The sequence below is a fragment of the Diuraphis noxia genome, unplaced genomic scaffold, assembly GCF_037042655.1.
Source record: "Diuraphis noxia isolate RWA-SAM2 unplaced genomic scaffold, SU_Dnox_SAM2 contig0007, whole genome shotgun sequence".
NCBI lineage: Eukaryota > Metazoa > Arthropoda > Insecta > Hemiptera > Aphididae > Diuraphis > Diuraphis noxia.
In genome coordinates this window covers 1158321-1185570 of record NW_028301717.1, presented here as the reverse complement: position 1 = coordinate 1185570, position 27250 = coordinate 1158321, and the positions used below count along the sequence as shown (strand labels likewise).

Here is a 27250-nt window from a genome sequence, read left to right as displayed (position 1 = left end):
TACCTAAACTAAAAAAAGAGAATTATTCTCGAATACTCTGCTATTTCGTTGGACACGAAAAAAACGTTGACTAATTCAAAATATAAATCATTAATAATAATAGTATTCAAAAACATTCCATTAAAGCTGAAAGCTTTTAAAAAAAATTCTATTACTATAATTTAATAATTTTCAAACCAATATAGGTACAAATTTAAAGTGCGCATTATTGCATTATTACAACAAATACTTCATAGTTTAATACAATAACAACTGGCAATCGTCGATATAAAAAATAATCATATTAGGTTTTCAAACAATTATAATATTATATTGTACAGATTAAATTGTATAAAAACATTATTCACATGTAATGCGGATGAATTATAATTCACAAAATCATTATCTGACTAAATTACGTCAATATAGGTAATATTAGAAAATATAGCATACTCGCTAGGGTTAAGAATTAAAATTTTAAAACTTCATATTTCGTGTAATTATAACTTCCTATGAAAAATTCTTACGATACAATATCCATTAGCAGTTAGATCAACAAAAATGATATTACGCGTATCCAAGACATATATAGGAAATCATACCCATATTATATTAATTATTAAGCTATTAATGAGTGGAGGGGAGATGAAACATGATCAAAAAATCTAAATTGAAGTGATCCATGAATAATCAAAACAGATGATAAATTGATAAATAATATATTATAATCTAGTAGCCATTAATAGTAAGTCATGAACGACTCTTGAGTCATGTTTGTATGTGTACTCGCATTTAAGCAAGAAGCCGTACCCTATTGGGGGATTGGAAATGGCTGCAATTTAAATGGCAGGATGCAATTAGATGACGTGATGATAATACGACTTTTACTTAAGTACACCGAAATGGCTATAAATCAGGTATGTGTGTTTTACGTATAAAGCTCTCTGCAAATTCGGTCTATAAATTAATTTTAAAAAAAGGGGTTAGTAAATTTATGACAGACTAAACTCTATATATTCAGTTAAATCGTAAAGCATTTGAATCGTATATTTCGTTAGCAATCGCAGTCAATAAATTGAACACTTATGTAAATAAACATCCTCAGCTTGTTATCATAATAAAATATGATCCCCTATAAAATCACACCATATAACAAAAGTCAAAACTTTGTCCACTAAAAATTAAGATCAAACACTTCCAAAACAAAACAACAATTATTTATATACACTAACAGGTGCAATTCGAACAGAAATATTATTATAATTAAAGTGTTAGATGTAAGGAAAATATTACTCAACCACATAATTTTTTGTTTTTGTTTTACACAAGTAATATACAATCTGTATCTTTAATACAATAAGAATAATATATGCTAAGAGTACATTCACAGGGAAAAAATAAATTTGATAAAAGGAGCCACCCATTGATGACACTTTCTATGGTTACTTAATTATTTACTTAATAATTATTTTTATTAGTATTTTATTTTTATTTTTTTTTTTAATTAATTAATTTTTTTTTATATAACAAATCACTTCACCACTTGCGCTTTAGACGTCTTGGGGGGTTACAAACCACATAATAATGAAAACTAGTTTAATAATACAGAGTATGAAGGTCTAAAAATCATTGATAAGAGCAATTTTTTATCACAAGAAACTTAATGTACGTTTGTTATCGTATAAGATAAAGATATATACAATAAAGATACGTAATTATAGCAATCAAATTTTCTCGAAATTATGTAAAAAAAAAAAAAAAAAACATAATACAATCAGAAAAATCATAAATATTTTCTGGTACCAAAATACTTATATTCATTTTATCATTTATAGGTGCATTATGAATGGGGCCCTAGGGCTGTTATTCAACAACATAATCAACGTATTTGATTTAAAATTTAAATTTATTATTCTTAAAGAAGAAGTCAAAAAATCATACTACCTACTATAACATTTAAGCGTATTTTTATACTTTAATTATTATAATAAATGAATGTTATTTAATAATGTTATGAGTAGGTATTATGATGAAATCAAATAATATATTGGTACCAAGTAGACGTTTATTCCAACAATCTCTGATTTGAATTTTTTAAATATATATAACTTTAAGATTTTTATTTTTAATAATTTATAATTTATAATGTATACATTATATTATACTTATGAATATCATTCACACGTGTAATATAATATGCTCAAGATGACAAAACGATTATTATAGGTATCGTATGTTGCTTCTTTTTATAATCAACGAATTATTAATAATAAGGAATTTGACCCGTTGTAAATAAATGTAAAACGTAGTTATATACACTATATACAATATATGTATGTAGGAGTTTTTGTTATGACGTTATTTTTAGAACGATCTGTATATTATTTTTTTTAGGTTATCGCGCGAACCACCAAAACTAATTTCTATTTTAAATGTTGAATGTTAAGTTACAAATTATTATATAATTATAGAATCATTAAGTTGTTAAAATTCGCAGCATCTTTTAAATATAATATCATGGAGTAGTTATTCATCTTTAATAAAATATTACAGCTCTAGTTGTTGAACAAATCATTTTAAATCGTAAATTCTAGTTATCAAAATTATGTCTATTAGAAAGATTACAATATTAGATAAAATAAAAAATTGTTTTAGAGCAAAAAAAAATTACTTTCTATACTAAAAAAATTATTTTATATCCATATCTTCTTACCGGATACGGGAGAAATAATCACGATTCTAACCGACTAAACCAAAAAATAATAACTAAATGCGATTATTCTAACATATATTATAAACACTAGCCAAAAACAAATATTAGTCGGCTACATAATATTGTTACATAGGTAGCTGCTTATACATAATATACAGAATGATTCATTCAACATAATAGATAATCATAATTTCATAAAACATAAACGTTTTTGAAAATATTTCTTTTCCATATATTTAAATGGTTACAAAACAAAATGTATGGAAAAAATTTTACTTTTTCTACTTTTTATTGATATTGCTTTTTTTGAGTACTTTCTATTTTTAAAAACAACACTATTCGGTTTATTTAGTTTCTTATTTATAGGTAAGTATTTATAGTGATTTAATAAGATATGAGCATAGAATAGTGAACCAATATTTAGAGTGGTACCCATGTACCACTTCACACCACTCATGAAAACTTTAAGCACTTTTTGAATTTTATATTGAATTTTAAAAAAATTCTGCTTAAAACGGGAATAAAATTAAGAAATTAATGACGAAGAACATGTGGTTTTTTAATGGTACTAATAACTGTGTAAAAGAAATATTTTAAAAAACGTTGATAGTTTTTTGAAATAGCGAACGTTTCAAATGTATCCTGCACCAGGTGTGTGGAAGTAAAGGTACTTAAAATACAACACATCCGTTTTACACATCTCTGTTGAGCTCGTTGGCGTGATTCAGGGTCGTTTTTCTTTTGCTTTACAACAACTGAGTAACAGACTGCATGCTGTGCAGATAATTTATCGCTGAGCTTTATCTGTTTGGCTTAAAGGGTACAATGGGTACATGCCATATGGCGTGGGGAAATACTATGATGGTATAGTGATTCCCACAAGGGAATGCGTATAACCAAGACACGTTTTATTCGCCACCTATATAATAATATATGGTTGAGTTGAGAGCAAAGATATAAATTGTACTACCTATACCTACGTAAACTTATGTAGTGACGTTATAATATAATGATATTATACTGTGGAAAATTACTATTTGAAAGTATTTTTCTAAAATATTCAGTACAAAATATTATTACATAACAGTATATATATAGACTATATACCATCGCGCTGCACGCGGTTCTATTGAATTTGAGAATTTTTTAAAGTGCTATCAAAAAAACGAATCCAAAAAAAATAATTTAATTTCGATAATTTGTTCTTTTTTTAAATTTCTGAAATAATAAGTCACTGCCCATTTACAATTGAGCAGTGTGCAAAGATATATAATGAACTAAACATATTCTTATATAATGACGTTATATAATAATAAACTGTAAGAAATTTTTTACTTGAAAATATTTTTCTAAAATTTCAACACAAAACATTATTATATAGTTAAATACATCAAACTACATATTTCAGACCATTATGACCATAATCTCGTAACTATTGCGTTGATCATTCTATTAGACCGTATTTTTGAATTTGGAACATAACAAATGTGCAGTGTGTTAGGTTTCGTTTAAAAATCATCAAATTTCTGGAATTTGCACTTGGAAATTTTAAATTTCCAAAATCCAATATTACTACGACCCGCAACATATTAATTTATTCGTATATTATATATTATATGTTATTTAAAAAATCCAACCAGGCTGTTACGGATTCGTCGACTATATGATTATTCACTGGACTAAATTTTTATACTTTTTGTATATTATTCTATACCCGTCGTTCCTAAGAATCAAATGAATAAACATCAGATGTGAGTTATTGAATTAATATATTGCAGTGTATATTATATTATTTTTCTTTTCATTATTATTTGCATTTGTTCATTAATTATTTGGCTCACGGACATTCAACTCCTATTATTGTTAATTTCCTCGAGATTTATGGAGGATACCTGATCGTTGTAAACCTTTGTGATTTTAACACCACTGAATATTTGTTATATATCTTCAGCTGCAAACCCAAGCAGCATTGTTGGATGGTAAATAATAATTTATAAAATGCAACTCTAATTAATTCTGTAATACTATTTTTTATGCGTGAGAAAAAAATACATGAATAGTTACTATTGATAGGCTAACGTACGATATTTGAAAAAAGTATTTTATTGTTGCAAATGTCACGAATGTCACTGCAATGTAATTTGACATTATCGTGTAGGTATAAGTTAGAATTTTTAAACAGAACTAATTTATTTTTAAATCTGTTTTTGATGTAAACATATGTGGCTGGAATATTGGATAGGCTTTCAAAATGTCACTTACCGAATAAAAAAATAACGATAATAAATTGTACATAGTGGTATTTATTTTTAAACAAAACGTTCGGATCAACAAAACTTGATGAATACGTCGTATAGTGCGTTAAAAAAAAGTTATTTTTTGATTTATATATACGTTTATATGAAAATAGATATACAATTTATACAACAACAACAATAATATACGTCGTAAGAATAGTAAATATAATTTGTTTTATATTTTTTGTAAGGAAAAGGTAATTTGCGGTAATTATTCCGTGAACTATCTTTTGAATAATTTAAATGTAATCCCATTAAATTATCAGAAGCTTTGAATAAAATTTTTTAATGCACATTTCTAATCAAATAGGAATGAAAAAAGCAAATTCGTTTTTACATAGCATTTTTATAATGGGAATAAAACCCCGTTATGGATAAACATGTGGTGAACAGAAAGGCCTGACCAAAAAAAAAAAAAAAATTATGCCAATTCATTGTATGACAAAAATTTTTAATATTAGGTATATGAAATATACTCATGTCAGCAAATTATCAAAAATCATATTTTTTTAAAAGTTATTGCATTCCAAATTAATTTAACCAAAAAAAAAATATTAAATTTTTATAATTTTATATAAATTGTTATTATAATCATATTCACATATAGGCTATTTTGAATTTAACCAACATTTTTTTTATTAAATTATTTTTTTTTTCATTTTCAATATAATATTTTCTGTTACACATGTATTATACAAAAAAAAAATATTAAAAATTATTAATATTAAAAAAAAAAGTTAGTCCAAAAGTCAGTTCTATCTGTTACATCTTGTATATACTACTAAGTTATATTATTAACATATTTATTATAACGCATTAATAAGATTGAGAACTAAATTCTCGGAATAAATTATGGCAAAAGTTTATGTTGTTATATTAACAGTATAATATTCTTATATTCGTACGAGGATACAATCAATTGTTAATTAATAAAAATGCGGGTAAGTAGTGGATGTCACACTGCTGTACAGTAAGTTTCATATGAGTTACCTACTGTAATGGGTGGAATTAAATTTGAATCCAATGATATTATAATATCATTGTATACGAAAAACGATTCAGAGCGGAGACGGTTTATCTGTGTAGGATATTGATATATTATATATTATTAAAAAATTTCAAATCTTAGATTTAAAAAGAACATTTTTTATGAATTTCTAGCTTAAAATAATTTGCGAATTTTCGTGATCTTTACGTATGTTGTCGAAATTCAAACTTTGAATACTTATAAAAAAAATTGTGAGTATGTATTTCTTTTATTTTTCAACTGTTATTGTAAAAATATTTTAGGAGCTTTGTATTAAATTTTCAAATCTTAGATTTAAAAAGAAAAAACTTTTATGAATTTCTATCTAAGATTATTTGAACATTGCCGTAATTTTTACGTATTTAGTCAAAATTTGAACTTTAAATGCTTATAAAAAAAAATCGTGCCTACGTATTTTTAATATTTTTTAACTGCTATTGTTACAATGTGTTAGGTGCCTTGAATTAAATTTTCAAGCTTTTCTACCCAACAATTTTTATCGATGTTTATAGAAAAAAAATATTTAAAAAGTTGAAAATTTAAATGTTAGTAAACAGCTCAAAACAAATCAAAATATTTTGAAAATTTTATCAAATATAGGTGATGCCTATATAAACATTAAGTGAAAATTTAAAGTATCTGCGGTCATTTCTTTTAGGGTTACACGAAAATAAGAAAATCGATAAATGAGAAATCTAGTGAAATCCAATGTTGTAAAAATTTAAATTTCAAACGTTCTTAAAAATTTGATTTGAATTTCTGGTGAACATTTTTTTTTTTTTGTAATAAAGATTGAAAAACTTGTAAGGAATCTTGTATTAAATTTTCAAATCTCAGATTTAAAAAGAACATTTTTTATGAAACTCTAGCTTAAAATAATTTGCAAATTTTTTGTGATATTTACGTATTTTGTCAAAATTCAAACTTTGAATGCATATTAAAAAAAAAATTGTGTTTATGAACTTATTTTATTTTTCAACTGCTATTGTAACAATATTTTAAGAGCCTTGTATTAAATTTTCAAGCTTTTCTACCCAACAATAAATTTTTATCGATATTAATTTTTAAAAAAACTAATAATGATCGAAAATTGCATATACCTATGAATAGTTCAACTTAAGTTGAAAATTTTTGAAAATTTCATGTTGGATATAGAATATACTTATATAAACATTCGGTGGAAGTTTCATGAATAAAGTTTCACAGATAAACCATCGGTGCTCAGAAACGTTTTTCGTATACAATGATTTAATTATATCATTGGATTCAAATTTAATTCCATCCATTACAGTAACCCACTTGTAATCTACTGTACAGCAGAGCGACATCCACGGTTTATCCGCTTTTTTTAAAAATTTTAATTATAATAATGTAAGATCCCAAACCATACAAAGTTGTATTTCAATTTTTATATGTTTTTTTTTTTCAATTGTTTACTCGAGAACCATAATATATAATATTATTATATAATTATGCATTAGAAATACATTTGTTTTTAGTTGGCATTTTATGATATTATTATAGCATGGTATTGTATAGCCATTAAATAACTCAATTCCGTTTATTTTAAAATTCAAATAAGCATAAAACATTATTAAAAAGATTCATAATCAATAAATTATATTAAACAATAAAATAGTATATTCAAAACGATTTTTTTTAACGTGTTTAGCAACTATCATAGCGGAGCATTCTCAAATTTTATCAATTCTATTAAAATATATTCATGCTAACAGAAAGTGTTATCAATAGGCTTCTTTCAACAAAACCTGATGAACTGTTATCACTGTTATAACTTTTATCACATATTCTTATTCTAGTATAATTGATACAGATTGTTTTTGCTTGTAAAAATAAGAATTGAAAAATTTGTGTTTTTCTATTTCTCAATTAGATAAACCTTGTAAAAAAATTGCTAATTTTCATTCAAAAACCTGTATACCTATTCCAAGAAACTAACAAATTGAAAAGAAAATTATTAACATTTTACGCTGTCTACGCTCAAAATCGATTTTTGTTTGCAGGAATTAATCATTGAATTCAGATTTAATACATTCACTACAGTGACCTATTTAGTAATGCTTTCTGATATGCTAACACTAAAAATTATTTATATACATCAGTTTTTTAGGTTCTGAGCGGAACGATGAATGTATTGATTTTACCATGAAGTGTGTTTTTTTTTTTTTTTTTTTGTGTCTGTCATCACGTTTTGGGGCAGTAAAAATGCTTCGATTTTTGACTTCAGTACCTCGTTCGATCAGAAAGTGAATCTAGTTGGTACTTTGGGGTACTTTACTTTCTTAATACTTTTCTAAATAATTGAGAAAAACAAACTAAAAATTAAGGGAAAAACGGGAAATTTTACGCACATTCATTTTTCGACAAAATCGATTTTGGTTTTTGATGTAACTTTAAAACAAATGACCATAGATACATGAAATTTTCACCTAATGTTTATATAAGTATATTCTATCCACCATGCAATTTTCAAAAATTTTCGACTTAAGTTGAACTATTCAAGATAGACTATCTTAGATAGAAATTCATAAAAGTTTTCCTTTTTAATTCTAAGATTTGAAAATTTAATACAAGGCTCCTAACATATTTTTACAATAGAAGTTGAAAAATAAAAGAAATACATAGTCACAATTATTTTTTTATAAGCATTCAAAGTTTGAATTTTTACAACATATTATGTAAAAATCACGAAAATTCGTAAATTATTTTATGCTAGAAATTCATAAAAAATTTTCCTTTTATATCTAAGATTTGAAAATTTAATACAAGGCTCATTATATATTTTTACAATAGCAATTGAAAAATAAAAGTAATATATAGTCACAATTTTTTTTTTATAAGCATTTAAAGTTCAAATTTTGACTAAATACGTAAAAATTACGGCAATATTCAAATTATCTTAGATAGAAATTCATAAAAGTTTTCATTTTTAATTCTAAGATTTGAAAATTTAATACAAGGCTTCTAACACATTTTAACAATAGAAGTTGAAAAATAAAAGAAATGCGTAGTCACAATTTTTTTTTTACAAGCATTCAAAGTTTGAATTTTGACAACATATATAAAAATCACGAAAATTCGCAAATTATTTCAAACTAGAAATTCATAAAAATTTTTCTTTTTAAAACTAAGATTTGAAAATTTTTAATAATCTATAATATATCCTAGACAGATAAACCGTCTTCGCTCAGAATCGTTTTTCGTATACAATGATATAATATCATTGGATTCAAATTTAATTCCATCCATTACAGTAACCCACTTGTAACCTACTGTACAGCAGAGCGACATACACGACTTACCCGCTTTTATGAATTTCGATCTAAGATAATTTGAACATTGTCCTAATTTTTGATATCATTTATACAAAAAAAATTCTCATTGGTTCATAATACATTAATTTTGTGTTTTTTAAGCATGAATAACTTTTTTTGTAGTTCTGATATCGAAAAAATAATAACGATATTGCACAGACAAAATTCTCCTTTTTATGTGATGAAAATTTCGTTTCTTAGTTACATAACTGTAGCTTTCTCGGTTCTTTCCCGCGCGAAACAGTTTTTGCAATGTTACGCACTTGTAAGACGGAGACAACATGGGAACAGGGTGTAATGTCCTCTTAAAAGGAAAACTTATTAATAAAAAAAAAAAATAAAAACAAAAAATCTTATCTAATCTTATCTATCTAATTTAACTGGTAAAGTTCATAATTGTTACCAATAATCAATAAGAGAGAACGACTTTTTTTGGCTAGAATTCATGATATCTTTATTTTGGTTGCAGTCAACAGTTAAGTACTGGTTATTGGCTAATAAACTATTTTTTTAGATAGTTTATAAAAATAATTGACTATAATAGTCATGTAAACTGAATAACAGAATTTCAAAAAGTTTAAAGGTATTACATCTATTGCCAGTTTGCCATATTACCTTAAATATTGTTTTTTATACACTAGAAATGTATTTATAATTATACATTACTTATCAAAAAATATTTTCTTTTTAATAATAATTATAATAATAATAAATTACAATATTTATACTGAAAAATATTCCAAGCAAAATTATTATTTATATGACACATTTTAATTTAATCAATTTGTGTGATTCAATGAAAAACTATACAGATAAACCTGCACGTTTGTATTGATACATTTATTATTTATTTGAAAATCTCAATTTAATTCATAGAGCTTATTTTAGTCGGTCATGTCACAAATTAATTATCATAATACAGTTGTAAATTCTTATAATATCGAACGTCAACAATTCAAACTCAATAATTTAAATCCCCTTGAAATAATATCATCATCATTACAATAAAACTCAATAACTCGAACTTTTTATATTACCATCAACCTAATCTGTTAGATGTTCAAAAACATTTGATTATTTAATATAGTTTCAAAAATTTTAATTATCGTCAAACATTTTATTAATAATATCTATCTTTTTTTTTTTTTTTTTTTTTTTTTATTTTTACAAGTAATATACAATCTGTATCATTAATACATAATACAATAAGAATATATGCTAAGAGTAATATGACAGGAAAATAATTTGATGAAAGGAGCCACCCATTGATGACACTTTCTGTGAATTCTTAATTATTTACTAATTTTTTTTTTTTTATATTATTATTATAACTATAACAAATCACGACACCACTTGCGCTTTAGGCGTCTTGGGGGATTACCTGGTATAGTAGCGGAGGCCAATTTTTTAATAAGTGGATTCGCATGAGTGCTTAGGTGGTTGTAGAATCTTTTATAGAAACATTTGGATTCCTCTGCTATTGTTTTTAGTTTTAGGTCTGAATGAAGGGAAAAATTTGAGACGTAGGGAGGTGCATTTGTTAGTTTCCTTAGGGCAATGTTTTGGAATGCTTGAATTTTGTTAACGTTTGTTTTTTTTGCACTACCCCATAACTGCAGACCGTACGTCCACATTGGTTTGAGTAGACTTTTATATATAAGAAGTTTGGTGGACGTAGAGGTATATTTATTATTGCATAATACCGTTTTTAACATGCGTAGGCGATTATTTAGAGCTAGTCTTTTGGTTCTTATGTGGTGGGCCCAATTAAGTCTTTGATCAAGTGTTAGACCAAGGTATTTAACAGTAGGAGAGGTAGGAATGGGTGTGCCATATAGAGAAACATTTGGACACGGAGCAATATCTATCTTAAAAATGTTTTTTATTATATTTTGCTTCATCGTTTAAATAAAAATAATAAAAATAAAAAAACATACAAATAAATGTAAAAGTCTATGTAATGTGTAAGATGGATGTTTTAATGGGTTTTTCAGGTTTTTATAAAACGTAAAATAAGCATTATATTATTATTATTATTATTGCAATTAATTTCGTATAGATCTGTTTTTCAACAGTGTCTGGAGGTATACCCAAAAGGTGTAAGAAGTTATGCATTTCTATGTCATAATGTAATAAAATACCTTTATATTGTAAATAAAACGGAATAAAAGTTTAACTGACGTGCGGTCCTTTAAAAAATAAGAATAAAATAAAAAACTATGTGACCTTTTCTATTCGTTTATCTACAAGTCTATCTCACGGGTATAAAACGAAACTCAATATACTATAGCTCTTTAAATATATATTATATAGATGGATATAGCTTAAACGTAAATAAAAAAGAAATAACGTAAAACTGTCACTGAACTACATGGTATATTGTACATTTATAGTTAAAATTGTGTTAAGCCCTACACGGTACACGTACCTAAGTAAAATGTATGACGTATTTGATCTCAAATTTTCAATTAATTTTTTATGAAAAACTAAAATCAGTATAATAATTTTTATTTTTATAAAATAATTTATGTATACTCAAGTGGTTTAAGCGATAAAAATATAAATTATTTGCCCCTCTTATTTCTCTTCTTAAATATTGGCTTTATTCATATATTTTTTTTTTTGTAAACGTTTGGTAAATTATCTTTTTCTATATTCTTTCAGCCCTAAACAAATATCCCTAACCAAAGAATAAATATTTATCATTCGAATTATTCTAACTTTAATTTTATCTATACGTATATTATTATGATAATATCTGAAACATTTTTAATTGTATTTAATCAATATTGGGTTTATCTGGAATAATGGATGAATAAACATTGTTATAGCATCTATAGAGCAGTTCAATTAATGCATAATTCACATTATAATATTTCTAAAATACACAATACTAGTATTATTATACCATATTATGATTTTATACCAAAATTACGGAACGAATTTACAGACATTTTTTGTGTGTATATTATTGACAACGGAAGGTGGTTGGGGTTAATATCCAATTAACCGCCTAAAAATTTACAATTTTTTTGGTGTGTGGGATATAAAAGACCCCCAAAAATGTCAAGCCTGTTAAAAATGTTAGTCCCCTAAAATTTAAATGGATTTCCGCCTATTGATTGGTAGGGAGTTTATAGTATGAGTTTCAAAATAAGTCATATTTTATTTCGTTGATTTTTCTACGACCTTAAACAGCCTGTAATCATTAATCATTAGCTTGGCTACACATTGTTTGTTCGTTTTAGAGGTGATAATTAATTTACCGTGTATACTTGTTAGTGTATCATCAGCTCAGCGGGTGATTACAACCTAAAATTAATTTATATTTATAACCAAAACAATATTAGTTTGATGGAAGATATTGATTTTATATTGCGCGTTGCGACTTGTGGACCATAGTTGTGTAAACTAAAAGCCCATAAACTTGGAGGAAAAATAAATATCTTAAATAATGCTTGTTTCTAGGGATTTTCAGATGTCCCAAGAGTAAGTTGGTAGGCTCTAGTTAAAGTTCGTATTCTCCAATCTGGGAAAATTCTACTAAAACCTAAGATTGAAAATAATATTCAGAAGTCAAGTCTAGTTTCTATCTAGCTGTTTGTCTAGTAGAAAAAAACTTGAAAAATAATATTATTTAATGAATAAATTCAGATCAAACTTCAAACCTTATTAAGTACCTACCACCAATTATAGTTTATGACAAGTCAAAAATATTTGCGTATTCATTTAAAAAATTAATTACGTTGAATAATTATCTCAAGCAAAATAAATATTACGAAAATACCTATAGACCAATATATTATATTTTAATATTGGTATAAAAATAATTATTTTTTTTATAATAATATTCGTTTATTCATTTCAATTGTTTCTAGTTTCTATTATATAAAAACATTTATTCATTGATAAAAATGATCATATCACATATTGTAAAATATAATTATTTTATCAAATATTTATGTTTGAAATCTAAATGACTCCTACTTGATACTTCACATAAACTTATTGTATTTGGTTGAATATATTTTATAAATAAAATATAATTACAGTGGTCCTCACTTGTTAGACTAACTTTGGGATCAGACCGTTCGAGTACATTTATCGAATGATTCAATGAGATGAAAAGTTACCAAAAAATTAAAAATATATCCTTATATTTAATTAAACATTTTTATTCAGATTTTAGCTATTATTTAAAATTATTTATAAAACAAAAATAATGTATGGATATTTAATAAAAATGATTTTTTTCAGTAAAAAATAAAGTAGTAAAATATTGTTTGTATATATTAGGTACCTAATGATTTCTTGATAAAAATCTATACAAAGTTGATTGGATTTCCCTTTCTACGATTCAAAATTACCCCATTAACTGGTGTATAACTCTAATAGACGATTTTTTTACTGTGAGTTAGTATATCTATAAATCGGGACCAGGCGTTTTGAGCATTTAAGCGAATGGACAATTAACCGTGAGCCCAATAATCGACGATCGCGATATTAATACAAATTTTAATAATAATAATAATAATAAAAATAATAGATTTGGATATTAGATTTGGATTAAGCCACTCGGAAGAGATACATTCACTGTAATACGTACTTAAAATTTATATATTGTGAAATTTTTGTATAAGTAGGTATAGTTACACAGTCGATTTTTATTCATTTTTGTATACTATATATATTGGCTAATAAATATTATAATCAATTTTAAACACTACATTTGATTTCGCTAAAACTTAATTTCATTAATAAAATAACAAATAATTATAATTATACTATAATAAAAAAAGGAATATTATATGAGCTCATAGATATCACATTATTTCATAGAAAAAGCTATAGGTTTACATAATAATAACGTCATTGATGTATTTCAAGAGCTCTTAATATTTATTTTATAAAATTTCTTATAATAATGATAGAACCCTTGTCACCACGTATATGGTACTCACTATTGATAGTAACTAGTAAGCAGTTAATTGTGTAAATATATCGTACAAAATAAATTAAAAACGTATTTGAATTAATGTCCTCATTTGATTTGTTTTCACACCAAGCGATATATAAAATATTAATTCAAAATAATTGTAATATAATTCATACATTTACGAATTGTATAAAAACATTTTTAATGCTCTTAATATACATGTGAGTTTTTTAATCGATCAAATGTATATTTTTACAACTTACGGGAACATGTTAAGATCGAAAAAAATCCGAAATTATAACTCGACGGGTATACAAGGATCGGATGTAACTATATAACTATATAAGATCATGACAGAAAGTAAATAATGCTATGCAAAAATCTAGAAATAACAATTATTGATAGCTAAGAAAATTATTGTATTCACCTGAATTATTAATACTAAAGTGATTGTTAAGATTGATTTAAAATAATAATAACTCATTAGTTTGTTAAAAATGGTAATGATTAATGAATAAGTAATGTGCTAATAAATATTCTAATTGTTCTGATGCTCATAAATAATGATACTCTTGAATGTTATTTCTGCATAAAAGTATTAAGTGCGTATATTAAATGTCGTTCAAGTTAATACATTAGTGTTTCTTACCATGAAATAAATAAGAAACAAAATTAGTTACGAATACATACATATATTATGAAAGTATTACTTTTAACTTAAGGTTTTGAATTGTATTAATTGAAGCTGTGATTCAATGCCTGTTGAGTAAATTTCTCGTTGAAAATGAACGATTTTGTCACTGAATTATCACAAAATTAAAAATAAGTACAATAGCTACGTTATATGAAACGTTTTGACGAAAGAATTATAACTATAGCCTATAGCCATAAAGATATATGGTGTCAAAACTACTCAAAAGAATGTTAAAAAGTTTAAGTATTATATAAAATCTCCATTCCCGTAATGGCATGATCATGAGATTTAAAATAAAATAATACCAAAAAAAATATTTACTAAAATTGTGTGTATTCATGTATCATGTATATGAATTGTACATAGAGTTTTATTAGTTTTATATATAGCATCATATTGATACTGAATCACGGAAATACATTATTATTGTTGTGACCTGTAAAGGACACCATATTGTCAATAAATGTATTCAAATCAAATAAGTGCGTCCACTCTTTGTAAACAATTTTAGAACAGTTTTCCTTAACAAAGAAAAAAAGGATAATTTTGAGTTATCTATCAATATATTGGCTCAACGATTGGTGTATATAATGGCCAGCTATTGACAAAAATCGAAAAAAAAATATTCATGCAGCAATGAAATACAAAAATACACAATAAAGAACTGAACACTATGTAATATTTTCTTTTCTAAAAAGTAAAAACATTTAATAATAGAAATGTTATAATCATAACCATTTTAGATTCTGAGTAAAACGATAAATATAATTTTTTACGCCATATGTCTGCCATCGCTTTTTGTTGCAGTGAAAATACTTTAGTTTCTGACTCCGAGAATGGTTGCTGGAAGAAAATTCTATCAATTCGGTATTTTAGGTAGGATAAATTCAAGGTAAAATTAAGAGCAGACATACCTTGTAATTTTCTTAAAAATAAGGAAAAACGAAAAAATTACTGAAAAATAGGAATACATTATACTAGGGTGACCATACGTCCATGTTTTTTACAGGATTGTCCTTCATTTCAGCGTTGTGTCCTGTTATCCTGACAAACTTCATTCAGGACGCTTTTTGTCCTGTTTTTTTGATCAAACCAAATTAATGAATTTCAATACGAAACTTACGAAAGTAATGAATAATGATTATAATTGTAATCTTGTGATTGTCTGAATTTATCAGTATGGCGGGTATGTTTTGAGTTATAGGAGCTTATCAGAGTTATCGGATTGACCGTTATCGGACTATATGCTTTCGATTCTATCTATTTATATCACTGAAAATACATTTTGTAAATATGGTTATCGTTATTATAGCAAATAGCTATTGCTATTAGTTATGTTCCAACAATCGTTGAGTGTTGTCGACTTGTTTATTAATTTTGTCCTGTATTTTTTTTTTTTAAATATGGTCACTACATTATACGCAACACCAATTTTCGACAATGTCGTTTTCATTATTTCGTTGTGATTCAAGAACAAAGAACAGCATAAATAAATGAATATTTTCCGAATATTTATCTTAGCATTTTCTAGGCAAAGTATATTTTTTATAGTAAATCAGTTCTTTTTTAGCTATTTATAGACATTTGAAATTTCGAAATTTTAATTTTTTGTAATTCAAAATATACTAGTCATAGAGTGAATTAAACTTTTCAACATCACGTAGGTTAGGATAGGTTAACTATAATATAAATTATACTCTAATTAAAAAAATTAAATTATAATAGATATAGGTATCTCTAGAAATACAGAAAAAAAGTATCCACTCAAAATCATTTATCAATTTTCATAATATACAATTATATAATATTAAGATTACAATTTAAATTCAAATTTTAAACATCAACTGTGCTGACGAGGTACACTCAATATATACCTACTATATATCAGAGTGAGTTCCCCAGTTTAGTAGTTTTTCTATATTGATATTGATTATTAAATTTGTACCTACCATCTTAGCAATTAGATAAAAGTACTGTTTGATGGGCAATTGAAGAATTACATGAACTGTCATAACTATCATAAAATTAAATCAAATTGGGTTACCCAATAGCTTTATAAGAGTATATATTATATTTTAATAGAAAGTGTTCAGATGTATTAATTGTATTATGCCGACGTTATGAAATTTTCAGACTTAATAACTCGAAAGTTCAAATCTTGCGTGACAGCTTGTATGTATATTAAAATTATTAAAATGTAAACAATTTCAGAAAGCATTTTATGTTTTGAACGAGAAAGAAAGAAAATAATATAATCTATAAAAAGTTCATATTGTTATCATTTATTATATTGTCTTTCACATTGTCTACTCAAATCGCCGCATTTTTAGAGTTTATATTATCAAGATGTTACAAGATTATTCAACCACATATAAATGATGCTTAACGTTCCCGTACATTTTCGTTGTTAGATATATTAGATCAAGCATTATTTAATGAATATCGATAAAAATAATCGCGGACATTAAAACACATAATGCTCAAAAGAATAGTGCTCTCAATATAACGTTATCGTTATGTTATTATTATTAATTGATAAGATCTTAGACAAAAAAAAAATGTAACCAAGACCTTGCTTGATTTTAAGAGGTGACACTTTGGTGTACTCGTTCGCGATGGCAAAAAATAAATCCCATCTACATAGTAAAAAAATAAAAAATCAGCGTTTAACAGGTAATGAATAATGCATTTGGATATCATTCAGAATTATTTCCGAAGACATTTTTAGCCATAAAAGGTATGTCGTTAACATTTCACGAACCGAGGATTTCCATTACGAGCCAAATGCTTATGAATAAATTTGATCGACTATAGGTTGTTAAGAAAAACATTTCAAAATTTTGTATTGACTAATAAATTTATATTATATTAGAATACAAATTGTTCAGACAGATGTAAAATTTGAATGATCTGCATGTATTGTCGTATCTTTGATACACTCGGAATATCAAATTTACACAAAAAAGTTAAATAAAAAAAAATTACTTCCGTAATGCACACCAAAGCTAAATTTAAAAACACAATTTAACAATATTATACATACATATATATATATATATATATATATATACTTGTAGATAATAAACTAAACTAATTTTCAAACATATTTAACAATCAACAACATTTATTGGAAAATAATGTCTACGAATAATTTCGAAATCGATGTACACAGAATATATCTTATATATATATAATATAATTATTATCTTTATAGTTGGTAGTCAAGTCAGCAGTTAATTTTTCGTATATAATTTAATATAAGAATAATAATGTATTAACACAGTTTTCTAATGCAAATTACATTTTATAATTTTGAGTTTTGTGTATACGTTTTAAGATTGTTTATTATAAAAATAAAGTTTAAAATTCCATTAAACCACTTTCATGACGTATATTTTTTGATAAAACATTTTTGGCGAAAACCCAAATTATTCTTGATATAATTAATTTAATTTTTTTTTAACTTAATGAAAACATTAAAAATGTAAATAAGTCAAATTTTAAACAAAAATATCCAAAGAAGACATTAATAAATTTTAACTTTTCTGCTACTCGTACAAATTGTATCTATAGAATAAATATTACTATCTAGGTATAGATATTATTTATCTTTTTTGACCACTTATTAATACTTTTCATACTCGTACAACATTTTTTAAATAACTTTTCAGCATATAACTAATAATAATTATGATTTTAGTAATTTTATTGATTTATCATTTATAAGTATACATTTAAACAAATTATCCATTTTTGTATATTATTACGTGAATTGCTTATTAACTAAAAAATTAAATTTCAATTTTGAATCCGAGAAATTACATAACCCAATTTAACCATTATTAAAAAGTGATGTATTATAATAGCGGATAATATTAACACAATTATTATGACTATTATTTGTTCAAAAATATTTCTATTAAAAATGCATAATAATTGCACCTATACATATTGTAATTTACCTAAATCGTATATTATTATTTTATTAAAATCATTATTACTATGTAGTACGTACAAATTTAAATTGTATCGGAGATAAAAAAAAATCAAAATCAAAATTATCACATAGAATTTCACTAATATAGGATAAAAATATCTTAATTATATTATAGTATCTCCTATAAATTAAAAATATCTGTCTGGCTAAATTGAATTTACTGTTCAGATGCTTACACATTTTAGATAACAGTTTTAATGGCAAATTTAGTTGCTTATATTGTATTAATAATTCACAAGAAATTTAATTATTTGTGATATTATTATTATATTATAATTTTATTATTCCATTAGATAAAATTAACATTTTTTTTTGTTAATAATGTTAATATAGACGAATATTATTATTCAGGATGGTACATAGAATAAAAGGTAATCATTTAAGTATTATAGATCATTTGTCTTTTTGTCAATTAAATGTATTAATCCTTATGTTCTCATCAAAATATTTTATTCAAAACTTTTTTTTTTATTAAAAGATAATTTACAATCTGTATACAATTATTACAATAAGCAAATTTTATATTTACAATAAGATTAAAATAATATGAGTAACGTGTAGAAGAAGAAACCCATTGGTAATACATCTTTTACTAATTTAATAGGTTTCTACACCATTTAAACTTTACTCTACGTGATGGGTTTTTTGGGAAGGTGACGGTAGATATGAGGGATATTAAGTATTTGTATGCGTTCTTACATTTTGGTGGAAGCGTTTGTACATTATTTTGGCTAGTTCAGTGATAGTACTGAAAACGTTTCCTATAAAAATAGTTGGACTTTAAAGTTGAATAAATCAATGTCTTTATAAAGTAAAATAGTTGTAATCTTTGTAGGAAATATGTTAATTCAAAAACATTTGTATTTAATTCGCACCTTAATAATTTAATAAGTTCGAAACTATTATAATTGGTGTCTTACTTAACACAACTACGAGTATAATATTATAATGGACAAATGTACTAAATCGTGTATCAACTGAGGTAGAAGTTTTGAACATAATTCTTATATTATACTACTGTAGTAGTATTAAACTAAAAGCTATTTAAAAATGGAAAACCGTAATATGATTATAATTATAAAAATGTACTCTTAGAATTTTTTGAGGGTAGGGGCGTTTCAACATGGTTATCCTGCGCAGAAACACTACATATTCATTTTATCTTTCACACAATGAAAATGATAACAAAATACGTTCGAGTTTCGTTATTCTATCGCCACTTCACGTGAATTATGTAAATTAACGGTGTTCAAATTGTTACCTGCAGAATCAGTTATTTGTCGCGGTCACACTCACAATAAGTGATTTACAAAAAAAATGATATTTTTAAGAATTGTTTAGTGGTTCAATTTATTTGATACATTAATACCTTTTTCATATATTTTTTAATTAAATTAATTATAATTTAATTTCAAATATATTGGTGTTATTACCCTTAGATGATTTATAAAACAAATTCCGAATTTAGTAAAAACGAATAAAATAACAATCATTACAATATTAATAATTGATATCTGATATCCACCATAATACTATAGTAGACACACAACGATTGATAAGACAATATTTGTTTTTATGTGTCTCAAATTTCTCCTATTACCCGATTTTGTTTGTTAACATGTGCCTTTTAACCAATCATTAAGGACTAAGATGACTATTGTAAATATAGTGGATGTCATAATATATTAGATTAATATATCATACTTACATTTTTTGATCATAGATTAAGCTGGGCCAAACAAAAAAAGTTTAGTAGCCACATATCAGACCAGCATCCACTATATATATTATATATAGATACCAGGTAAGTTTCTATTTTTTATTATTTGTTGCGCCTATACTTAGACAAAAATGTTAAAACTTTTTTTACGAAACAAAATACAGCATCACGCATATATTGTGAAAAGAGTTTTTGTAATTTCGATGTTTATACCTAGTGCCTTAAAACTTTAAACCATAGACGTACGCAAGGGGTATACAGCTGCATACCCTGAAGCTTTTTGAGGGACGAACATAGACTCTGGAAGATTGAAACACCCAATTATCAGTTATCAACTACCATAAGTATTTGCGAAATACATACTTTTTGTATTTTATCATGGACTCATGGTATTTTTTACAATATATTTTTGATTAAACTGTAGATTTCAATATTTGTGTATTGCATGTACATAATATCAGAATTTTACAAGATTAAAATAACTTTTCGGTTGCACCATTGTCAGCCTTCTGCATACCCCGAAAAAGAGACCTGTGCACACCTATGATTAGAACCACAATGGGCCAAGAATATCGGGCATTATATCGATTCCGTCGGCTATTGACTCCGCCGGCTACTGTTTAAAATATCTACATATCGATTCCGGCGGCTACTGTTAATATTATTTACATATTAATTCCGCCGGCTGCTGTTTATTCCGCTCTTGTAATTTGTAAATGTATTTTTAAAATTACAGTCCTACATAATATACTTTATAATACATAAAATGATAATAATTGTATACTAATTAAAACTAAAATGCATAGTCTAATTAATACGTGTATGTGTATTTTATAAAATGTATAGTCTAATTTGTATAAAATAATAAAAATAAAGCGAAGACTGAGTGAAGACGGTTTATCTGTCTAGGATATATTATAGATTATTTAAAATTTTCAAATCTTAGATTTAAAAAGAAATTTTTTTATGAATTTCTAGTTTGAAATAATTTGCGGATTTTCGTGATTTTCGTGATTTTTATATACGTTGTTAAAATTCAAACTTTGAATGCTTGTTAAACAAAATTGTGACTACGCATTTCTTTTATTTTTCAATTGCTATTGTAAAAATATGATGGGAGCCATGTATTAAATTTTCGAATCTTAGATATAAAAGGAAATTTTTTTATGAATTTCTAGCATAAAATAATTTATGAATTTTCGTGATTTTGACGTATGTTGTCAAAATTCAAACTTTGAATCCTTGTAAAAAAAAAATTGTGACCATGAATTTATTTTATTTTTCAACTTCTATTGTTAAAATGTGTTAGAAGCCTTGTATTAAATTTTCAAGCTTTTTTGCCTAACAAATAAATTTTTATCAATATTAATTTAAAAAAAAACTAATAATGATCGAAAATTTCAAATACCTATGAATAGTTAAACTTAAATTGAACATTTTTGAAAATTGCATGGCGGATAGAATATACTTATATAAACATTCGGTGAAAATTTCATGTATCTATGGTCATTTGTTTTAATATGACATCAAAAACCAAAATCGATTTTGTCGAAAAATGAGTGTGCGTAAAATTTCCCGTTTTTCCCTTAATTTTTAGTTTGTTTTTTTTCGATTATTTAGAAAAGTATTAAGAATTTTTCACTTTTGACCCCCCAAAGTACCAACTAGATCCACTTTCTGATCGAACGAGGTACTGAAGTAAAAAATGGAAGCACTTTTACTTCCCCAAAACGTAATGACAGACACAAAAAAAAACACACACACACATCATGGTAAAATCAATACATTCATCGCTCCGCTCAGAATCTAAAATGATCACACTGACAGAGAAAAAATTGTCGACCAGTTCAATAGTTGTACACTCCATTTCTGGAAATAGTTTAGTTTTAGTATGATATTATAGTTATTTATACATATTATGATGTACTCACTATACTCACGTATTATTTAAAATTAGAATATTAAATTACTTATATTTGTTTTTAAACAACAATACTGTATTACCACGCAGAAGAGTTTGAAATATTATCGAGTCTATTATGTTAAGCATAATGGTAAGTAATAAAAATATTTAATACTTTTGAAATAAGAAGATTTTCTATGATCAAAGCAAAATGCGTGGCCATTTTCAAATATACCAACAAATTCTATCTGTGAATTCACCTTAAACGTGTCGTACCGATGTGAAGATTTCACCAACCCTCTACCACTATTACATAGGTAATCTTATAAGTTGTAAATCTATAATAATCAGTATATCTATAAAGTACTTTTTGATGAAACCTGTTGGCTAAAAATTACTCGTAAGCAATCCATTCTCCGTAACGTGTATCCTAATGTAAATCGCCTTATAATTTTAGGAATATGTAATAATTTATAACAAATTAATATTATGACTAAATTCATAGACCATATTATAATATTTATATAATCTAAATTGTTTAAATTGTTTTTCGGTAAATATTATATAATTTAAAAACACAAAATTGATGGTACCAGCTATTTCAGGGTAAAACACGATTGCGTACGTTCGTTATCGGCGATACCTTTTTAAGCAACACGATGCCGTACGATTTTACCTGTTTTTTAACTACACGATTGCGTACGAGGTTTTAAGCGTTGTTGCCAATTTTCATACCGGTATACAGAGCCCCCACAAGGGGGTGTGATGGACCTTGAGTACAGGGGCCCGAATACTTTAAGGGCCGGTGGGCCAGTTGAAATTTATTTGTAATTTTTGAAATTTTAGGAGAAATACTTATTTTATATTAATTAATATTGTAAAATAACATTTTATGAAATATATATATTATATAGTCATTTAATATTTGACTATTGATTAAGCTGAGCTCAAAGCCTTCAAAATAAAATGTTAACTTAAAAAAAGTATATTAAATATAAATTAAAATATAGGTACTTGATTTTTTTCTTTTTTAATTTAGATAATATTGTAATAAAAAAATAGAAAAGACATTATTAACGTTGGATTGCTTATGAACAAAATAAAAATGATTTTTTTTAATTTTTAGTGCTTTTTTTTGGATTTTTGAGACTTGTTTGGATTTTTAACTGTTTCTGAATTAAAATCGGTCTTATTTTATGAAATTGTATTATTTTGTCAATCGAATTATCAAGTAAGTTGTAAATGTATAGATATAGATTAAGTAAATAGAACGATTACGTTGATGCAACATTATTTTTTCACATATTTATTTATTTATTTATTTATTTATTTATTTACGATAATTTTATCAAAATAATAATTGACGATTTATTTATTTATTAATTACTTTATATTACTAAGTTAATCTCATTTTATTTATTATTTTAGATTCTGAGCGGAGCGATGAATGTATTGATTTTACCATGATGTGTGTGTGTTTTTTTTTTTGTGTCTGTCATCACGTTTTGGGGCAGTAAAAGTGCTTCCATTTTTGACTTCAGTACCTCGTTCGATCAGAAAGTGAATCTAATTGGTACTTTGGGGGGTCAAAAGTGAAACAAATTAACATAGATACATGAAACTTCCACCGAATGTTTATATAAGTATATTCTATATCCACCATGAAATTTTCAAAAATTTTCAACTTAAGTTGAACTATTCATAGGTATATGCAATTTTTGATCATTATTTTTTTATCATTTTTATTATATCATTAGTTTTTTTTTTAAATTAATATCGATAAAAATTTATTGTTGGGTAGAAAAAATTGAAAATTTAATACAAGGCTCTTAACACATTGTTACAATAGCAGTTGAAAAATAAAATAAATTCATGGTCACAATTTTTTTTTATAAGCATTCAAAGTTTGAATTTTGACAAAATACGTAAAATTCACGAAAATTCACAAATTATTTTAAGCTAGAAATTCATAAACAATTTTCCTTTTATATCTAAGATTTTAAAATTGAATACAAGATTCCTTACAAGTTTTTCAATCTTTATCACAAATAAAAAGTCCACCGGAAATTCAAATTAAATTTTCATGAGCATTAGAAATTTAAATTTTTACAACATTGGATTTTCACTGGATTTCACATTTAGTGATTTTCTTATTTTGTTGTAACTCTAAAAGTCTAAAACAAATGACCGCAGATACTTTAAATTTTCACTGAATGTTTATATAGGCATTTTCCATATTTGATAAAATTTTCAAAATATTTAGATTTGTTTTGAGCTGTTTACTGACATTTTAATTTTTTTTCTTCTATAAATATCGTTAAAAATGTATTTGTTCAGTAGAAAAGCTTGAAAATTTAATACAAGGCTTCTAACACATTTTAACAATAGAAGTTGAAAAATAAAATAAATTCATGGTCACAATTTTTTTTTTACAAGGATTCAAAGTTTGAATTTTGACAACATACGTAAAAATCACGAAAATTCATAAATTATTTCAAACTAGAAATTCATAACAATTTTCTTTTTATATCTAAGATTTGAAAATTTTTAATAATCTATAATATATCTTATACAGATAAACCGTCTTCGCTCAGAATCGTTTTTCGTATACAATGATATAATATCATTGGATTCAAATTTAATTCCATCCATTACAGTAACCCACTTGTAACCTGCTGTACAGCAGAGCGACATCCACGACTTACCCGCCTTTCTTTTTATGTATTATTATAGAACTGTAAATGTATTCGATATTTATTATATTATTATTACATATTATATATTATATTACTATTTATTTTATATACGATGAAATTGGTAAATTTGACAACGTTGCATACAATTTCATACGCAATCGTGTTTATTTTTTTTTGAAAGGTACTTTTTAACCCATCTACAAACATACTTAATCGTGTTGCCAAAAAGGCCAAAGGTACGCAATCGTGTTCTACACCTTTATTCACTAGTTAATCACTAGTATAATAAATTATAGTTAAACGTATGCCTAAAAAATAACAAGGGGTAATAAAGACATTTTTGCACCTATAAGGCCCACTAAGTGTATGGTGTCCAAAGGCCAAATTGACCCTTAATCCCGCCTTAGGGTTTGCACCTAATACTTAAATTTAATGGAATTTCGCCAATGTCTTATAATGGTGTGTTACCTGTGTGGCCATGTGCGATGCGTCGGAATCGGACATCGGATGATGGCAGCGGTGGCAGTGACCACATATGCGTCTCTCGTGACCAACACGACGTGTGTGAGGCGTTGGACGATGGACGACCCACTAGTGCACCGGTGCGCCGCGGCTGTCGACGCGTTGTCGTCGAATGATAACAATAGAAAAACAGCGTCGGCGGCTGCGGTGGCGGTAGCGACGTTAGTGGTAGACTGGTAGCGTTAGTAGCAGTGGCGTGTGCTGGTGACGGTGACGGTGGCTGTGGCTGTGGCAGGACACCGCATCCTTTGCGGCGATACACACGTGACTGTGCCCGGCGCGCAGGATGCGGCCGACGAACGTTTCGACGCGCATGGCCATGCGGACCAACGACGACGACGCCACCACAGCCGAAATAACCTTTCGCCGTCTACTTCTGTCGCTTTCGTGGTAACTGGTAAATAATAAAAAGAATACATGTGATTAGGCAACGGATTAATGTTTCATGTAAATACATATTGTTTGTAAAATTATATTTATTATACCGTTTAAAACAATTTATATAACACCACCGGTTTTATATCGGTCATACCGAGTTTAATGACTTAAATTAATAAGGACCGGCAAACTCACATTTCTTTATCAACGTACGCGGCAAATTTTACGTTTACAATAACAATTTTATTACTCTGTAATTTTTTAAATTAAAGTGAATTTACCTTTTATAAAATTTAAAAGCAAGAATATTATCTATGGCAACCTAACCTTTACATTTTATAAGAGGTAAATTCTCTTAAACTTTAGAAATAACTGACTAAAATGTATTACCGTGAATAATATAAAGATTACTAGGTATATATGTTTGTAAAACAGAGACAACCAATTCCCATTTAGCATCCTCTTAAATGTTAATATGCTGTATCAGTTGTTATGACATTCTTATAATGCTTATAGGAATTATAATATGTCATATTTTATATGTTTTTGTTTTGTATACCAACATGTTAGATTTAATTTAAGTATAATATCATCTGTCATTACGAATTGGGTTTTTTCCCATTTTATTCAAACGAATAATTTAATTTTACTATTATTATAACAATATGACCATACGTCATAGACCAACCTGTTACAAAAAATTGTTTTAATATGCAATGATTACATATATCATAAATATAAGAAAGTTATAGAAGTTTTTCCAAAATTAATACGGTCGGTATAATGCATTATTCAAGAGATGATTATTGTTTACGTACGGATGTAGGAATTTCAGTATGTACGAGTATGTAGACTAATATTATAATATATAATGTCGATTGCAAAATATTTGATTAATACCTATATTTAAAATCATTTTTTTAATGTTTTTCAAGCATATTGTAATTATTTCTTCATATCTGTGTAAAATACTAATATCGTATAAAATATACAAATATAATAATATCATTTTCTCACCATCATCATCGAATTTGATTTATTTTTTATTTTGTT

At 25.8% G+C, this 27250-nt stretch overlaps 1 protein-coding gene across 1 annotated transcript in view; it reads right to left on the bottom strand.

Annotated features, from left to right (window-relative positions):
• LOC149054365 (uncharacterized) overlaps positions 1–26419 on the bottom strand; it is a 208630-nt gene extending 182211 nt beyond the window's left edge. Inside the window, exon 1 of the mRNA XM_089230331.1 lies at positions 25766–26419. The gene's annotated coding sequence lies outside the window, so the exon portion shown is untranslated. The remainder of the gene's footprint in view (positions 1–25765) is intronic.
• Positions 26420–27250: the final 831 nt, after the last annotated feature.